Here is a 16,497-nt window from a genome sequence, read left to right as displayed (position 1 = left end):
ATCATTTGTGGATGGCCATGTGAATTCAAGTCATCTTTGAAGTGGGCCTGGAATTTGCAGATTTCTGAGCCCTAAAATAAATCTTGAGCCCCCTAGAGTAGGTCTGGATTTGTACTAGTTCTGTGGAGATGGGGCAAGCTGCAGCTGAAAGGACTATCCCCTTTGGGAGTCTCCATTGGTTTGGGGCTAAGGTAGAATATGACATTAGGAATTAGAAGAAAACAAGTATAGACAAGCACATATTTGGCTCTCTATTAAATCAAGCCAACACCATGACATTTTTTGAAATGGACAAGGCAAAATATTGTTAATTAAACATTGTAGACAAAGACAGAGAAAGTGATGCGAGAGTGTCCAAATTCTAACAGTGTGTCAATGCTAATAATGACTAATATTTATATAGCACTTTCAAAATCACAAAGTATCTTCCTATAAGAGAGGTCATACAAGTATTTCTTTTTTATTAATTTATCTTGATTTATCAACAATCACTTCCTTACGCTTTTGAGTTTAAAAATTTTCTCCCCCTCCCTCCCCACCACTATCCCCAAGAGGGCACACAATCTGATATAGGCTATATATATACATTCCTATTAAACATATTTTCACAGCAGTGATGTTGTAAGTAAGCATTAGAACCAATAGGAGGAACCGCCAGAAAGAGGAAACAAAACTAAACAGAAGAGAAAGAAATAGCAAATAGTATGCTTCAATCTGCATTCAAATTCCATAGTTCTTTCTTTGGATGTTTCTTTCTTTTTGCATCACAAGGCCTTTGGAGATGTCCTTGTACTGCTGGGAAAGTCATACAAGCAATCCCATTTTATAGGGGAAAACCAGGTCCAAAGAGATTAACTCACTTGCCCAAGATCACTTATCTAGGAAATAACAGAAGGCAAACCCAAACCTGGGTCTTCCGACTCTAAGTCAAGTGATTTTTCTATTGGCCCACATTTCCAAGACTTAGATAATCTCCCTCCTCCTATTTGTCCTCTCCTGTGAAAATACTTTCTTATTTAACTTTTTTCCTTCTCTTTCTACTGATCCTTTAGTGAACTGTATCATAACTTGCCAAAAGGCCAGGAAACCAATTTAGCATGGAATTGAAAGAGAATAGAAATGTATCATGTATTTATATTACTTAACTACCTCTATGGATAAAATCATATCCAAAGGAAATATTACATAGTTTTGATGCATATCATTTAATTTATAGAACATACACACATTTTCCAAATGCAAGTCACTTGATTTCTTTTAGTGAAAGAAATCAAAGCATTTTATCTATAAGAAAAAGCTATTATTCCCTATTATTTCTATAAGAAAAAGCTATTATTTCCTAAAAAATATTTCCTATAAAATGACAATGGAAAAGACTTGGTCATAATAGTTTAATTCACCCCTCAGATGTGTTGTCCTATACACAACATACAATAAATAGAATTGCTTTGAATCCACATACAGTACGAGGTATCTATTCCTTCCCCCTTCCCATATGTATTTGTAACGGACTAGAAGAATAAGTTGTGTAAAATATTGAAACGTGGAGGAGGTTCACCTTATAGAATAGCATTTTGGAATGAGGTTGCTTATTCTATAAGAAAACAAACAGGAAGTTTACTACATGAGAAATGGGAAATGGCTTTTAGATATGAGGACTACTATGGAAGGAGATATGGAATTGAAAGGGGAAGAAGAGTATAAATGGACAAAGAGTAAAGTAGCAACACTGACAGAGAGATACTTATAATTAGTCCAACATCCATAGGTTGGAGTTGCTGCATGGTAGCTTTAGCACAGTGCCTAGCACATAGTAGGAGCTTAACAGATGTTTATTGAATGAATGAATGGTAGATCCTGGGTATCTTTAGGCTGAATGAAACCACTCAGAACATTAAAAACAACATGAACACTAACAACAACAGCAAACTGAACGTTGAGTAATTTAATGGCTAGGCTTGGTTTCAGTGGCGAGATGAGGGAATGTTCTTCTTTATGAAGAGGGGAGACTATGAGTGTGAAATATTGCATATGTTGTAAACTTGGCTGCTGTGTTACTTAGTTTTACTGACCCACTTTCCATCTCCTTTTCCTCAACCCTTTCATTCTTTACACGGAAGAGTTTTGCTGTGGGTGGAGGAGACAGGAACTAATCAGAAAAAAAAAGTAATGGGAAAACAAAAGCAAATTTTTCAATACCTCCCCAAGGTTGGATGAGGGGAGAAGAAAGAGGATTTTAAGAAAAATGGGTTGATACAAATGATGTGAGGAGGAGGAGATTCTTAGTAATAACAGAAACAGCTTGGCGTTAGAGTGGGTGGAATAGCAGACTTTGAGTCAGGAAGACCTAAGCCTGATTCCTGCCTCAGGCACTTACAAGGTATGTGACTCTGGACAAGTCATTTATTTATTTCTCACAGACTCATTTTCCTTCTCTGTTAAATGGGGATTGTAATAGTACTTACCTCTCAGGATTGCTGTAAGAATCAAATGAAATACTATGTAAAGTGCTCTGTAAACCTTAAAGCACTTTAGAAATATTAAGGATAATGATGATGATGATGATGATGGTGGTGGTAGTGGTGGTGGTGATGTGATCAGTTCCCCAAGGGGTGGGAAAAGGAAGGTATATAAGAGAGTAAAAGAGAGGCAGTGGAGACAGTGCATGACATAAATCCAAGAGGAATTGGATTTGAACCCTGCCTCAGACACTTACTAGTTTATTAAACTTGAGCAAGTTACTTAAGTTCTCTGAACCTCAGTTTTCTCATTCTATAAAATAGGGATAATAAGAGCACCCAACTCACAGGAGTGAGCTATTATCATTAATGAAGCAATAAGATGAGAGGAACGCTAGGTGGCGCCATAGTGCATGGGGTCAGGAAGACTCATCTTCCTGAGTTCAAACCTGGCATCAGACTAGCTGTGTAACTCTAGGCAAGTCACTTAACCCTGCCTGTCTCAGTTTCCCCATCTGTAAAATAAGCTGGAGAAGAAAATGGCAAAACAATCTAGCATCTCTGCCAAGAAAACCCCAAATGAGGTCATGAAGAGTCAGACATGACTGAACAAAAACAACAAGAAGGTGAGACATACCTTAGGAATGTGGGGAGAAGTAGCTAGGATAATAATGGCACAACACATTAAATAGTAGTGTTTATATCTATAACCCAGTGGGAACTTCACTTCTCTAGTTTGAAAACCAGTATTCATTTGGATTTCAAGTTATTTAGGTCAACTTATTGACATTGAGAATAATCTTAGAGTAGGACTATAGGAGAAGAGACATGAATACAAGGGGCCTATGAGATAACTGAGTCCAACCCCCTTTTTACAGCTGAGGAAAATGATGCATGGACTTAAGTGACTGGCTCAAAGTCAAGTAACTAAACCAGTGGCCATAATCAGGCTGACTACGGTAAAAGAACATAACAAGGTTGTCCCTGACAACATTGCTTCCCTCTTCTCCCAGACAACAGGTGAGACCAGGGATCTAGGTGAAAAGTCTCAGCTCCACCCCCCAGCTTTCCTGAGAATAAGATTACCAGATAAAAACATAACGCCTACTTAGGAACGCATGGCCTGAGCAATCCCATAGGCTTTCTTAAATCATCCTATAGCAACTTATTCACAGACAAGCATTGTGCCACAAATATACACAAGCTCTCCATGAAGAATAGAGCTATCAAAAGAGGCCTCCACTCAATGGCTTCTCTTCTCTTTTCTTTCTTGGTTGTGGTACATTTCAGCAATAAATCATGCTTCTTCACTTCTCCAGTGGGTTTGTGATCTCATGCAAGTGAGCCTTTCCTTTATGAAAGAAGCTCATAAACCATCTCTATCTGCCAATCCTATGCCTTTGTCCTTCTACTCCCATAAGTTTTTCCATAGTGGGTTTGCCTATCATGCAGGAGTAGAGGGTCTTTCTCAGGTTCTCCTCACCCAAGGATACCAACAAAGCCCATATGGTTCATTCATGGTTTATCTCTTCCCTTTACCATGTGTCTTTAAGGTCTCCTTATTTAACCATAAGTCCTTTATACCCCACTTTCTGCCCTGCTTTATACCCCACTCGCTGCCCATCATGCACCACCTCTTTATTGCCTTTTAGATTATCTTCAACTTCAATTCTTTAGGGACTGTAATGTTCCATAATATGCAACCATGTGCACAGGAGAATATTAGCATTAAGATGGATCTTTATTTTCAGAGAAAAAGCTTAAGATTATTAAAAGAACTCTGAAGTTTTCCAAATGTAATCCAGCCATCCCTGCTTCTGTTCCAGGCTCAGTGCATTGTTCTTCTGTGGACTCATGGCTGGGCATCATCAAGTTAACCATTCAACTTCATTTTGTTGTTCAGTCATCTTGGTCATGTCCAGCTCTTCATGACCCCACTTAAAATTTTCTTGGCAAAGATACTGAATTGGTTTTCTATTTTTTCCTCCAGTTCATTTTATTTTATTTACTTATTTATTTTTAGGCAATTGGGGTTAAGTGACTTGCCCAGGGTCACACAGCTAGTAAATGTCAAGTGTTTGGTCTGAGGCCAGATTTGAACTCAGGTCTTCCTGACTTCAGGGCCGGTGCTGTATTCTCCAGTTCATTTTACAGATGAGGAAACTGAGGCAAACAGGGTTAAGTGATTTGCTCAGGGTCACCCAGCTATTAAGTGTCTGAGCTAAGATTTGAATTCAGGAGCATGACTGTTCCTTATTTTAGTCCCCACAATCTGTCCACTGTGCCCCCTAGCTACCCTATTCAATTTTAGATCCTAGTCTAAATAATAGTTATTCTACATCCACTAGGTTTTTCCTGTGGGAATACTTAGTTCAAACTCTTTTTAGAGATCTTGGATTACATTTAGAATGTTCTTCGAAGTTCTGGGCCTTGACACAATCAGCATAATGTCATCTATGGACAGGAGCATCTGGGGGACCTCATAATATATAGTGGAAGCCTCTTTGACTTTAGTTCTCTGCTGGATCTTCTCTATGACCAAGTCAAGTCACATCAAGTCAAGTCAAGGAACATTTAATAAGTGTCTACTCATGCTAATCATTGTGCCAAAAACTAGAGGTAAGAGAAAAAGGCAATGTATGCTCATGTGTGTGTGTGTGTGTGTGCGTATGCATAGTTCCTGCTCTCACAAGATCATTCGCCGCCCTATCTTTTAAGCAATTCAATTCAATAAGCATTTATTAAACAGAGACTGAATGTAAGATACCTGTTCTAGGTGATAAGAATACAGAGATGAACTACATGACACCATCTCTGCCCTCATGGAACTTGTAGTTTGGTTGTAGCTTTATTTTGTCCTAGTTGAGGGAAAAAATAAGAATTTAACCTGTGTGACAAGTTTGAAATGCCCAAGGTCTGTGATCAAATTTAACCATAAACCAGAAAATGTTAGAGCTGGAAGGGCCCTAGGAAATCACATAGTTCAATACCTTATTTGCAGATGAGAAAGCTGAGGGCCAATGAAGTAAACTTAGGTATCGCTATTCCCAATGTGGTGCTTTTTTCATTACATATTTGCATTAGTCACCCAGACAAATTCTCATCCATTTTAGTCTAAATGGCTGCATCCAACTCCTCTGTTTTGCTTTCTTTTATCCTAGAACTTTACGGTTTTCTATGTAAAGATTTCGTATCCTTTGACATATTTCTCAACATAGTAGGACTAGAAGGTGGATCAAGCAAGTGACTTTGGAGTAGAAGAATCAGTTTATTACTTTTGTTATAGCATAAGAAAATAACTTTCCTTAAGGTAAATCAATATCCAATGATTTAATAATTCACAGTCAGTAGTTACTAATGTCAACATGCACTAATCTAAAATTAATAATATGTTATAAATGACCAATAGTTGATTGTTTATCTATTGTCAATAAATGTCATTTATTGGTCAATTGATACACGCCTAATTGATCATTAATAGACAATTATCCATAACCAATAATCATAAAAACAATAATGCAAAATTAAGGCCAATGATCTTTCAACTTATATGTGTAATTCTCTAATTCATATGAGCTTGTAAGGGATTAGTTGGGTGACAAGGTAGTTATCTAAGGTCTTTAGTTGGATGATATTATAAATGCCATAGAGTTAAGGAAGGGAAAAGTTTTCCTTCATACCCTAGCACACATCACCTATTTTTTCCATTTCTTCATAGTTATTGTTGTTATAATTATAATACAACTATTAATCAAATCCAAGAGGAAGTAGCAATTTCATTTACAATAGAGAAATCAAGTGTTCCAAAAAGAGCCAAATTATAATAAAATAGAACTAAACGAAGACCTAAAAACCTTTCTGCGTTCTTATAGTTAGGTAATCCTTTCTCCCTCTCTAATAAACTGTGCCAAATTATGTATAATACCATATTAATCAAAAGTAGAAATACAAAATTTTCAACAAGAGTATATTCTCCACATATCATTACTCAATATAATTTATACTTAAGTTAATAGTATTCCTTAAACGTAAATAGAATACTCCTAAACTCACAAACAGCAGGGAAATTTTAAAGAGTTATTAACTTATCTACTGAGACACACACAGGAACTATATGAACACAATGACAAAGTACTTTTCACAAAAATAAAGGCAAATATAAATAATTGGAGGAAATATTAATTGCTCATGGGTAGGATAAGCCAATGTAATAAAAATGACAATTTTACCTAAATTAGTTTAATTATTCAGTGAAATACTAATCAAACTACCAAGGAATTACTTTATAGAACTATAAAAAATAACAAAATTCATCAAGAGGAACAAAAGGTCAAGAATATCAAGAGAATTAATGAAAAAAAATGTGAAGGAAGAAGGGGTCTAACAGTATCAGATCTTAAGCTATACTACTCACCTGTGATCATCAAACAATTTGGTACTAGATAAGAAATCTAACTAATGTTAGTGGCTAATCTAACAGATTAGATACACAATATACAGAGGTAAATGAGCCCAGTAACCCAAAGATTCTAGTTATTGGTACAAGAACTCACTATTTGACAAAAATTGCTGAAAAAATTGGAAAGTAGTCTGGCAGAAACTAGTTATAGACTAATATCTCATACTGTGTAACAAAATAAGCGGAAAATAGGTACTTGATTTAGTGATATCATTAGCAAATTAGTGGAACATTGAAGAAATTCAGATTTGTGGAAAGGGGGAGAGATCATGGCTAAACAAGAGATAGAGAGATTCACAGCAGGTAACATGAATAATTCTGATTCCGTAAAATTTAAAAGTTTCTGCACAAACAAAGCCAATGCAGCCAAAATGAGAAGAAAAGCAGGAAACTGGCAAACAATCTTTGTAGCAAATTTTTCTGATGAAGGTCTTATTTCTCAAATATATAAGAAACTGAGAACATTTCTAAGAATAAGAGCCACTCCCTAACTGATTAGTGTTCAAGACGTATGAACATACAGTGTTCAGTGGAAGGGACCAAAGCTATCACTAGTCATCTGAAAAAGTGCTCTAAAGCCTAATAATTAGAAAAATGTAAATTAAAACAACTTTGAGGTACTACTTCACACCCATCTGATTGGCTATGAAGATACAAAAAGAAAATGACAAATACTGAAGAGAATATGGGAAAATAAGTGCACTAATGCATTGTTGATGAAGCTTTGAACTACTATAACCATTCTGGAGAGCAATTTCAAACTCTACCCAAATAGCCATAAAATGTGCTTACCCTTTGACAAAACAATACCACTACTAGGTCTCTACCCCAAAGAGATCAATGAAAAAGGAAAAGGGCCCATATGTACAAAATATTTTTATAGCAACTCTTTCTGGGGTGGCAAAAATTGGAATCTAAGGGGATTCCCATTAATTGGGGAATGGCTGAATAAGTTATGTTGTATGAATGCGATGGGATACTACTGTGCTGTAAGAAATGGATGAAGAGAATAGTTTCAGAAAACCTGGAAAACTTAGATAAACTAACACAGAGTGAAGTGAGCAGAACCAGAGCAATTTACACAGTAACAAAAATATTGTAAAGATAACTGTGAAAGAATTAGTAACTCTGATCAATACAGTGATCCACCACAATCTCAAAAGAATTATGATTAAAAATTCCATCCACCTTCAGATAGAGAATGGATAGGCAGATTGAAACATATTTCTCTTTCTTTTCCTTTCTTATTTTTTTCAAAACATGGCTAATGTAGAAATACGTTTTGCGTGACTTCATATGTATGATGATTACTGCATTTCTTGCCTTCTTATTAAGTGACAGAAGGAGAGAATTTGGAAATGAAAATAAAATTTAAGAAAAGAAACATGTTCATAAAATTAAAAACAAGTTGTTAAGTTGTTACATCTTAATATTCATTATCTTATACCTTGGTATATTAGAACAACAGAGTTGAGCACTAACTGAAGTTATATCCACCAAAAGTTAAATATGGCTTTTTTGAGAAAGTAAAAAATGTAAAAGGAATTACAATTTACCATTGCAGATTTCAGCAGCTTGAGTATTCAACGAGGAAACTTTTGGTTTTACTTCATAAATTGTGTTCAGTTACATAGGACAATTTGTTTTTAGAGGTAATTCCATGTTACTGTTTCCCTTTTTGACAGTCCACTTGTACATTCTTTTGAATTCACTGTGTTTTTCACATTATGGTCTGAATCAGAAATTTCAAACTTGAAATAGTCAAGTCAATAAAAAATAACAGCTGACATTTACATAATACTTTAAGGTTTTCAGAATATTTAAACACATTTGAGCCTCACAAGAAACCTGTGAGCTAGGTATAAATATGTTCCCTATTTTACAGATGAGGAAACTGCAGCTGATAGTGTTGAAGTAATTAGACCTGTGTCACTTACTCAATAAGTGTCTGAGAAAGGATTTGTTCCTGTCTCCAAGTCCAGCACTAGGCTAGGCAATGTCTTAATTCAATATGTAACATAATGGTTATGTACCTGGGATTTTACCTTAAATTCTTCTGAAATTTACATCTACCATGCTTAATATTAGTACGAACTGAGGGAAGCGAAGAGATATGACACACAACTCCCAAAGTGTCACAAATACAATCATTTGAAGAGGTCTCAATAATAGGGTTCAAATTTCTAGGGGACAAATCATGAAACAAATGCTTCGTGTATTATTTATACAACTGCCTCATATTTACATTTTAAATCTGTTTCAAATCATTCTACTATATTTAAGTTATTCTTTAAATGACCAATGGTTAGCTTCTATAGGGAGAAATGTACTTCTCCTTGGCTTAGACCCTGAGGCCAAAGATAGACTAGACTAGATTAGGATGTTTCTGCCCCCTTCCTTGAAACACAAGCAATCAATGACCATTTAAAACCCAGCCTGACTATGTTTGCTCAATACTATGACTACCTGATTACATTAGCATCACTGACAAGAGAGATACCCTTCTCTATGAGCCAACTGATGCTTATTCTTCACTTAGCTTATTACCTCTGGGTGAAATAGTCTTTTATTGGCTCATCCTGTGAATTATAAACAATAGGTTTTCTTTCCATGATGCGCAGACACATGGTGGTTCAGATTTTCTTCATCTTCTTTTCTGGATATTGAGGAGGGAGGTGTGTACACTTAGGTTCTTTTCTTTTTATTTTATGTAATAAAACAAGCATTTCTACAACAGTGCAATAAAAAGATGATTGCACATGAAAATGCAAATCTACTAGGCACAACTTGCTAGTCCTTTCAAATACACAATAAAATTATTATGCAAATTTCTTTTTATTTTTTTCTTTCCTCCTCTCCGCCAGCCTTAGAGATGGCTACCATTATATATATATATGTATATATATATATATATATATATATATATATATATATACACACACACATATACATATATGTGTGTGTGTGTGTGTGTACACAGACATTTATATATGTATATATATACATATATACATACACACATATTATGTGTGTGTGTGTAAAATTATTCTATACATAACTATATTTATCAATTCTTTCTCTGGATGCAGATAGCATCTTTCTTCCTATGTCCTTTATAATTAATTTGGGTATTTATAATAGACAAAATGACTTATTTGCTCAAAGTCACATATGTTCTTAATGCATCTAGCACAATGGACTTTTTCCAACTGCTCAGGAAGATAATCACACACAAAAAAAGTGCATTGGCAAATCATGGGGCAACTATGACATATAGAATGGTATGATTTCCTCCTGACAGTTTTGGTTGAGATGTGTCACTTAAAATAATCTGCAGACAGAAACAGGTAACATATACACAGCCCTAGGTGCCAATCTTCTTTTCCCTTAGAGTGGACTTTTCTCTCCCTTGGGCTCCTGCATACTACTTCCCCAATTTATCAGTGTTTTTTATATGGAGACACAAGCATTGGGATTATCCTCATCAGACATTTCTTAGCCTGGTACCATGCTGAATCTTGTATTTCTAGTTATCTTTAAGGAAGTAGCCTCTACCTATGCACCAAGAGTCTAAGCTTCTAGAGCGCAGGGAGCATAATCTTTGTTTATTTCAGGTAGTAGCCAGCACAGAAAGGGCTCAACAAATTGAGTGGTTCAGCGCCTTTCATAAAGGTGTTCCTTGGAGTTCTTTCAGTGCATATCTATGATCCAGAGTAATAAATAAAGAGTGAATGAATGAATCAACAAATAATACTAATAATCAACAGTAAATAATAATAAATGTTAATTAATAATAAATACTAATACTACTACTAATTCCTAGGACATATATTGCACTTTAAGGTTTTCAAAGCACTTTACAAATATTGTCTCACACGTGCTTGGGAAGAAGCACCATAATTATTCACATTTTACAGATAAGGAAACAGGCAGACAGAAGTGAGGACAGCTAGATGGCACAGTGGATAGCATGCCAAGCCTGAAGTAAGGAAGCTTTATCTTCGTGAGTCCAAATCAGGCCTCAGACACTTACTAACTGTGTGACCCTGGGCAAGTCACTTAACCCTGTTTGCCTCAGTTTCCTCATCTGTAAAATGAGCTAGAGAAGGAAATGGCAAACTGTTCCAGTATTTCTGTCAAGAAAACTACAAATGGGGTCACAAAGAGTACACACACACACACACACACACACACACACACACACACACACACACACAGGTATAGAGTAGCATCTTTAGTTGTTAATTTGTGTACTTGTCTGTTTAACCCTTTTCTTAGATGTGAAGCCAGGGAGAGAGACTAGATGTTCTTCCTTGGACAAGTGTGAGCACTCTGACAAAGTGAAGTTTTGCCTTAATCAATCAATTAATAAGTAGTTATTAAGTACTCTGCACCAGGCACTGTGTTAAACATTGGTGATAAAAGTAAAAAACAAATGTGCCCCTGCCCTTACGTACCTAGCATTCTAACTAGCAAAACAACACATATTCAAAGCAAAATATATGACCGTGTCTAGAATAATAGAATCTTAGAGTTTTTGAATCTACAATCTTAGAGTCATAGAATCTAGAATCTTAGAGTCAGAAAAGACTTCCTTATTTAACAACTGAAGAAACTAAGACATAGAGGTTAAGTGACTTGCACCAAGTCATACAACAAATTAGTGGCTAAGCTGGGACCAGAGTTCAGGCCTCCTGGACTTTTAGTCCAGCGTTATTTTTAAACTATAAAAGGTTTTGGAATCTCTGACTCACCAAAGAGTTTCTTTGCCCAGATTTTGATTAGCTCCAGAGGGAAAAGAAACTAACATTATTGATTACATTGAACAAAGCTGATTTGTCAAGGCAAATTTTGGTGAGGACATGGTACCAGTGAAGATGAGCCCCAAAATGGGTGCTCACCAAATACAGCACATACTCTAGTTTACTTTGCTAGTTCATAGAGTACCTGAGGGCCACCCCTTAAGATTCAAGGGTTGTTCAAGGGCCTTTTTTTTGAGTCTTCTGTCTATTTATTGTTTTACAGCAGAATGCCTAACACAAGTCATCGTAACTGCCAAATAGTCAGTTGTGCAAAATAGTATATGCATACATACGTACATACATACATACATACATACATACATATATATACACACACACACACACACACACACACACACACACACACACACATATTGCTTAAGTGCAAACGGGAGATAAGATTATTTTTTTTAAATAAATACTTAAACACAAATTTATGGTCCCACACAAGAGCATTTAAACTAGATGGTCTGCCTCCTTGGACCTACAGTAGCTGTTATTTTCCCCAAAACTAATAGAATTAATATACTGAATTATCATCAGTTCCACTGTGTGAATAATGGATCACAATGAACAAGTCCCTTTTTCTAAGAACTTTTCCTGGCTCCCCTACAAACATGATCTGATGTAGATAAAAATACAATGGGAATTTCTTGAAGGTCAATGGTCCAAAATGCTAAGTATGGTTAAGTATTTTACAATGATCTATACTCACTGGTTCCATTTTTAGTTAAGATGTACTTAGATTACTTTCTTCAATTCATCATACAAGACTAGCATGAAAGCTCTACCCATGTCTCAAAGAACATTGGCCCAGACGCCTTGAAGAAAGCTTTGCCACCTTCATCTTTAGCAATCTTCCTCCAGGGGTCAGTTGTCTCAGGGTACATGATATCAGCTCCTTTGCTCCCAGACTGCATCATCATTTGCTGCCTCACTGTATCGCTGGGATAGGAGACCACACCTGCTACAGCAGTCACTGTTTATGCAATCATCCAACTTATCACAATGTGAGTGTTCTTCAGATCTGGGGACATACTTTTTGCTGTATCATAGATTCCAAAGTAGGCTGCTCTATAGATAATGATACCCTGCACTGAGACATTGAAACCTTGATAACAAGCCACGAATTCCATCAGACTTGGTGATTTTCACAAGGCAGTCTCCCAGGCCTTTGAATTCTCTCTCTGTGCCAGATTTCCCAACATCAACTGCCAAGTGGGTTCTCACAAAATCCAAGGGGTAGACAAAGCAGAGAGAAGCAGCTCCAGCTGCACCAGCAGAGGCACATTTGCCAGCAAAATACCTCCCAAACTGTGTGTGCTTGTCTGCCCCTCCACCAAACACCTGCTTATACTTATTCTTAAAGACAAAGTTAAGGGCCTGGGTGGGGAAAGGTCTGATGACATTTGCCAAGTTCCCCTGACAGAAGGAAAGCACCCCTTGTTCCTGTGGAATTCAAACTATATGATCCGCTATGCCTTTGTACTGCTTATCTGCAGCAATTTGTTTACTTGCATGCTGCACCTGAAATGGTAGTTTGGCTCCCTCGATGGGGGCCACTACAGTCTTGAAGATAGCAGCTGAGATGCCACCGGCCAGGAATTCTCTGGAGAAGGAGATGGCCTGTTCCATCATGGTAAGAGAGGGAGAAAGTGCTGAAGTTGAAGGAAGAAAACTGGGGAGAGAGGACTGAAAGCTGGGAACTTGTTACTGCCTGCACAGCCCCTTGCTACAGCTCAGATTGAAAGGCAAGGGCCTTCTATATCATCCTGAATGCATTCTTTGGGGCTGGAATAATCTGGGGAGCTCTTTTCTTATCTCTATAATTCTTTATTGTTTAGTCATGTTCAGTCATGTCTGACTCTTTGTGACCCCATTTGGGTTTTTTTGGGGGGCAGAGATACTGGAGTGGCTTGCTATTTACTTCTCCAGCTCATTTTACAGATGAGGAAACTGAGGTAAACAGGGTTAAGTGACTTGCCCCGGTAAACACAGCTAGCAAGTGTCTGAGGCCAGAACTCAAGAAGATGAGTCTTCTTGACTGCAGGCCTGGCAGTCTATACACTAGCTGCCTCTGGCATTGGTTTAGGGTGCTACTAAGTCAGGGATACAGTCCTGCCAGTCACCTGTGTTTAGTTCCTACAACAAGCAAGAAAAAAAAAAGGTCCTATTGCTATGCTGCCAAACTATAGGGAGGGCATGATGCCTATGAACTGACTAATCAAGTCCTCAATGAGGATAATTCCCTTGCAGGACTTAACCTGGGGCCCGTGGAGAGTCTGTGGATAGATATCAAGGGTCCATGAATTTGTTTTTGATAACTATATTTCAATGTAACTGGTTTTCTTTGTAATCTCATACATTTTATTTTATGCATTTGTAACATGGTTTACCTCTGGCCCCATCTTCTCAGGTTGAGGCCTATTACATTCCCCCCAGCCACAAACACACACACACACACACACACACACACAACACACACACACACACGGTTCTCAAGCACCTGGAATGGGACTGAAGTGGCTCTCTTTTCTCTGCAATAGCTCCAGCTGTATTCTTCCCATTTCAGGGATGCAGTGACTAGTACCCCAGTTCCATTTATCCACTTAACATCAGATTAGCATTTTAAAAGTTATATTATCTTTAGCATGGGATAATATCTGGAGCATTTACTTTACAGGGCTGCTTTACATAATGCATGTAAAACTCTTTGCAAATCTTAAAGCTACATAAATATCAATTATTATTATTAATTGGTGGGTGAAGTTTTACTCTTCTGTCTTTTTTTGGACCTCGGGTTTACTGGTGACTCCATTCGCCTTGCCATATTCAGACCATAAGGCAAGTTTTCAACACCTTAGGTGGTGTAAGACAGGGAGGAAGTGTTACAAGATAAGATGAGTAACAAAATTATTTATAAATTCTGTATTACTTTGAAATAGGCTGTGTTTAATTTTGGACCTGGTTTGAAACAGAGCGTACTCCTTACTCAGCTCTTCTTTATCTGAGTTAGAAGAGACCAAAATAACAATACCACCCAATCTTCTGTATGCTTTTTGAGTCTTATTTAGGGGGCCAAGAAGATCACAGACATGCAGTTGACTGCAACACAAATGGAAAGATACACATTTCTTGCTAACGAGGCCAAGGATGAGGGCAGACTCTCAAATGTAAAAGTTAGCTTTGTTTGATATATGTGTCCACCCATCACTTTGCACTAGTCATAAGGACAACTAGGTATGACTGAGGCTCTCTGAGCACACAGTCAACATCATTGGAGATGCTGGGAGTCCTGGGGGAGGGTTCAGGGAGGGATAGGGACAGAGATGGAGAGACAGAGATATAGAGAAACAGAGAGAAAGAGACAGAGACAGAAAGAAAAAGAGATGCAGAGGCAGAGATAGAAAGAAAGAGATAGAGAAGCAGAGGGAGAGAGAGACAGAGGAAGAGAGAGACAGAGAGAGATCCAGAAATTACTGATAAAAGTGGAACTATGCATCTGGAATCAAGTGAACATTACTGAACAGGAAAGCATATATATTTCAAAGGTCAGAGAGAAGGTAGGCAAGCCAAAGTCAGGTCATACACTAATCATAAGAATCAAAATAAGCAGTAGTTGTTTAGAATTATAGATAAAGATCTGGTGGACATAAATACTAGAGGACAAAGCAAGGCAGGCAGTCAAAAGTTTGGGGATATATTCTGCAAAATAGATCTGCAAGAGCTTAATGACAGGAAAAGGAGCCAAGAGGATATCACTATTCTAATATGCCAGTGGAACCGTGACCTAAGAATATATGGGTATTCGCTCTAACCCATCCAAGAAGACCCATCCATGAATGTCAATCCTGTTCTACTCTTATCCATGACATCTCATATATTCATGACTGAGAGTGATACAACAAACAAAAATTACAGTCTTCTGAAATTTCAGGGAAACCAGTGGCATATGTAGACTGTCCATTAGTTTCACTGTCTCACTGGAGAGCAAGGGAGTAAAGAAAGAAGGTGAGTGAATTGCTGAATCTGATAGAAGCCTTTTTCATTCTCACACCTTCATCAAAGATGCTCTTAATAAAATTATAAATTATTCTCATAATTATTTTATAGAGATAGAAAATAGGCCCATAGATCTATAGTTATTGATATTTTATCAAATAGTAGCAAAAATGTCTATTATTTTTTCCCAAGATTTTCGCATTCTTCTTTCTTCTACATGTGTTGAAAATTAACCCTCAGGCATCCTCAAAAATTTTATAACCCCTACTATGAATCTCCTTTGTGCATTCCTGGTTTTGTCCAAATGTTTGTCTCATCTTTATTTATTTATGGTGAGGCAATTGGGGTTAAGCAACTTTCCCAGAGTCACACAGCTAGTAAGTGCCAAGTGTCTGAGGCTGGATTTGAACTCAGGTGCTCCTGACTCCAGGGCCGGTGCTCTATCCACTGTACCACCTAGCCACCCCTCATTTTTTGTTTTCTTTAATGCTATTTATAATTACCCATATATATAGTACATCAAAACTCATATTCAGGATCCAAATGCGGTAGCTCCATTATCTTAGAATACTCTTTCTTAATTAGGTCTCACACTGAGTTTTCTGCAAACTCTTTCACCCTCTTCCACTGACTTAGCTATTTTATGAAGTGATACTTTAAATAATCTTCCACTACCATCCTCCATAAGATTTTACAAATGAGTTTGTATTCTAAACTGGTCCTGCCCTTGACTATCATATGTCTTCCCTTAACAAGAAGATGGAGCTTTGCTGTC

At 37.1% G+C, this 16,497-nt stretch overlaps 1 pseudogene; it reads right to left on the bottom strand.

The window, feature by feature from the left end:
• Window positions 1-12,461: 12,461 nt before the first annotated feature.
• LOC110213621 (ADP/ATP translocase 3 pseudogene) lies at window positions 12,462-13,358 on the bottom strand (annotated as a pseudogene).
• Window positions 13,359-16,497: the final 3,139 nt, after the last annotated feature.

This window comes from Phascolarctos cinereus, unplaced genomic scaffold (genome assembly GCF_003287225.1).
Source record: "Phascolarctos cinereus isolate Bilbo 61053 unplaced genomic scaffold, phaCin_HiC Scaffold_4;HRSCAF=312, whole genome shotgun sequence".
Taxonomy (NCBI): domain Eukaryota; kingdom Metazoa; phylum Chordata; class Mammalia; order Diprotodontia; family Phascolarctidae; genus Phascolarctos; species Phascolarctos cinereus.
The sequence above is the reverse complement of the archived record's forward strand: the minus strand, read 5'-3'. Positions and strand labels throughout refer to the sequence as shown.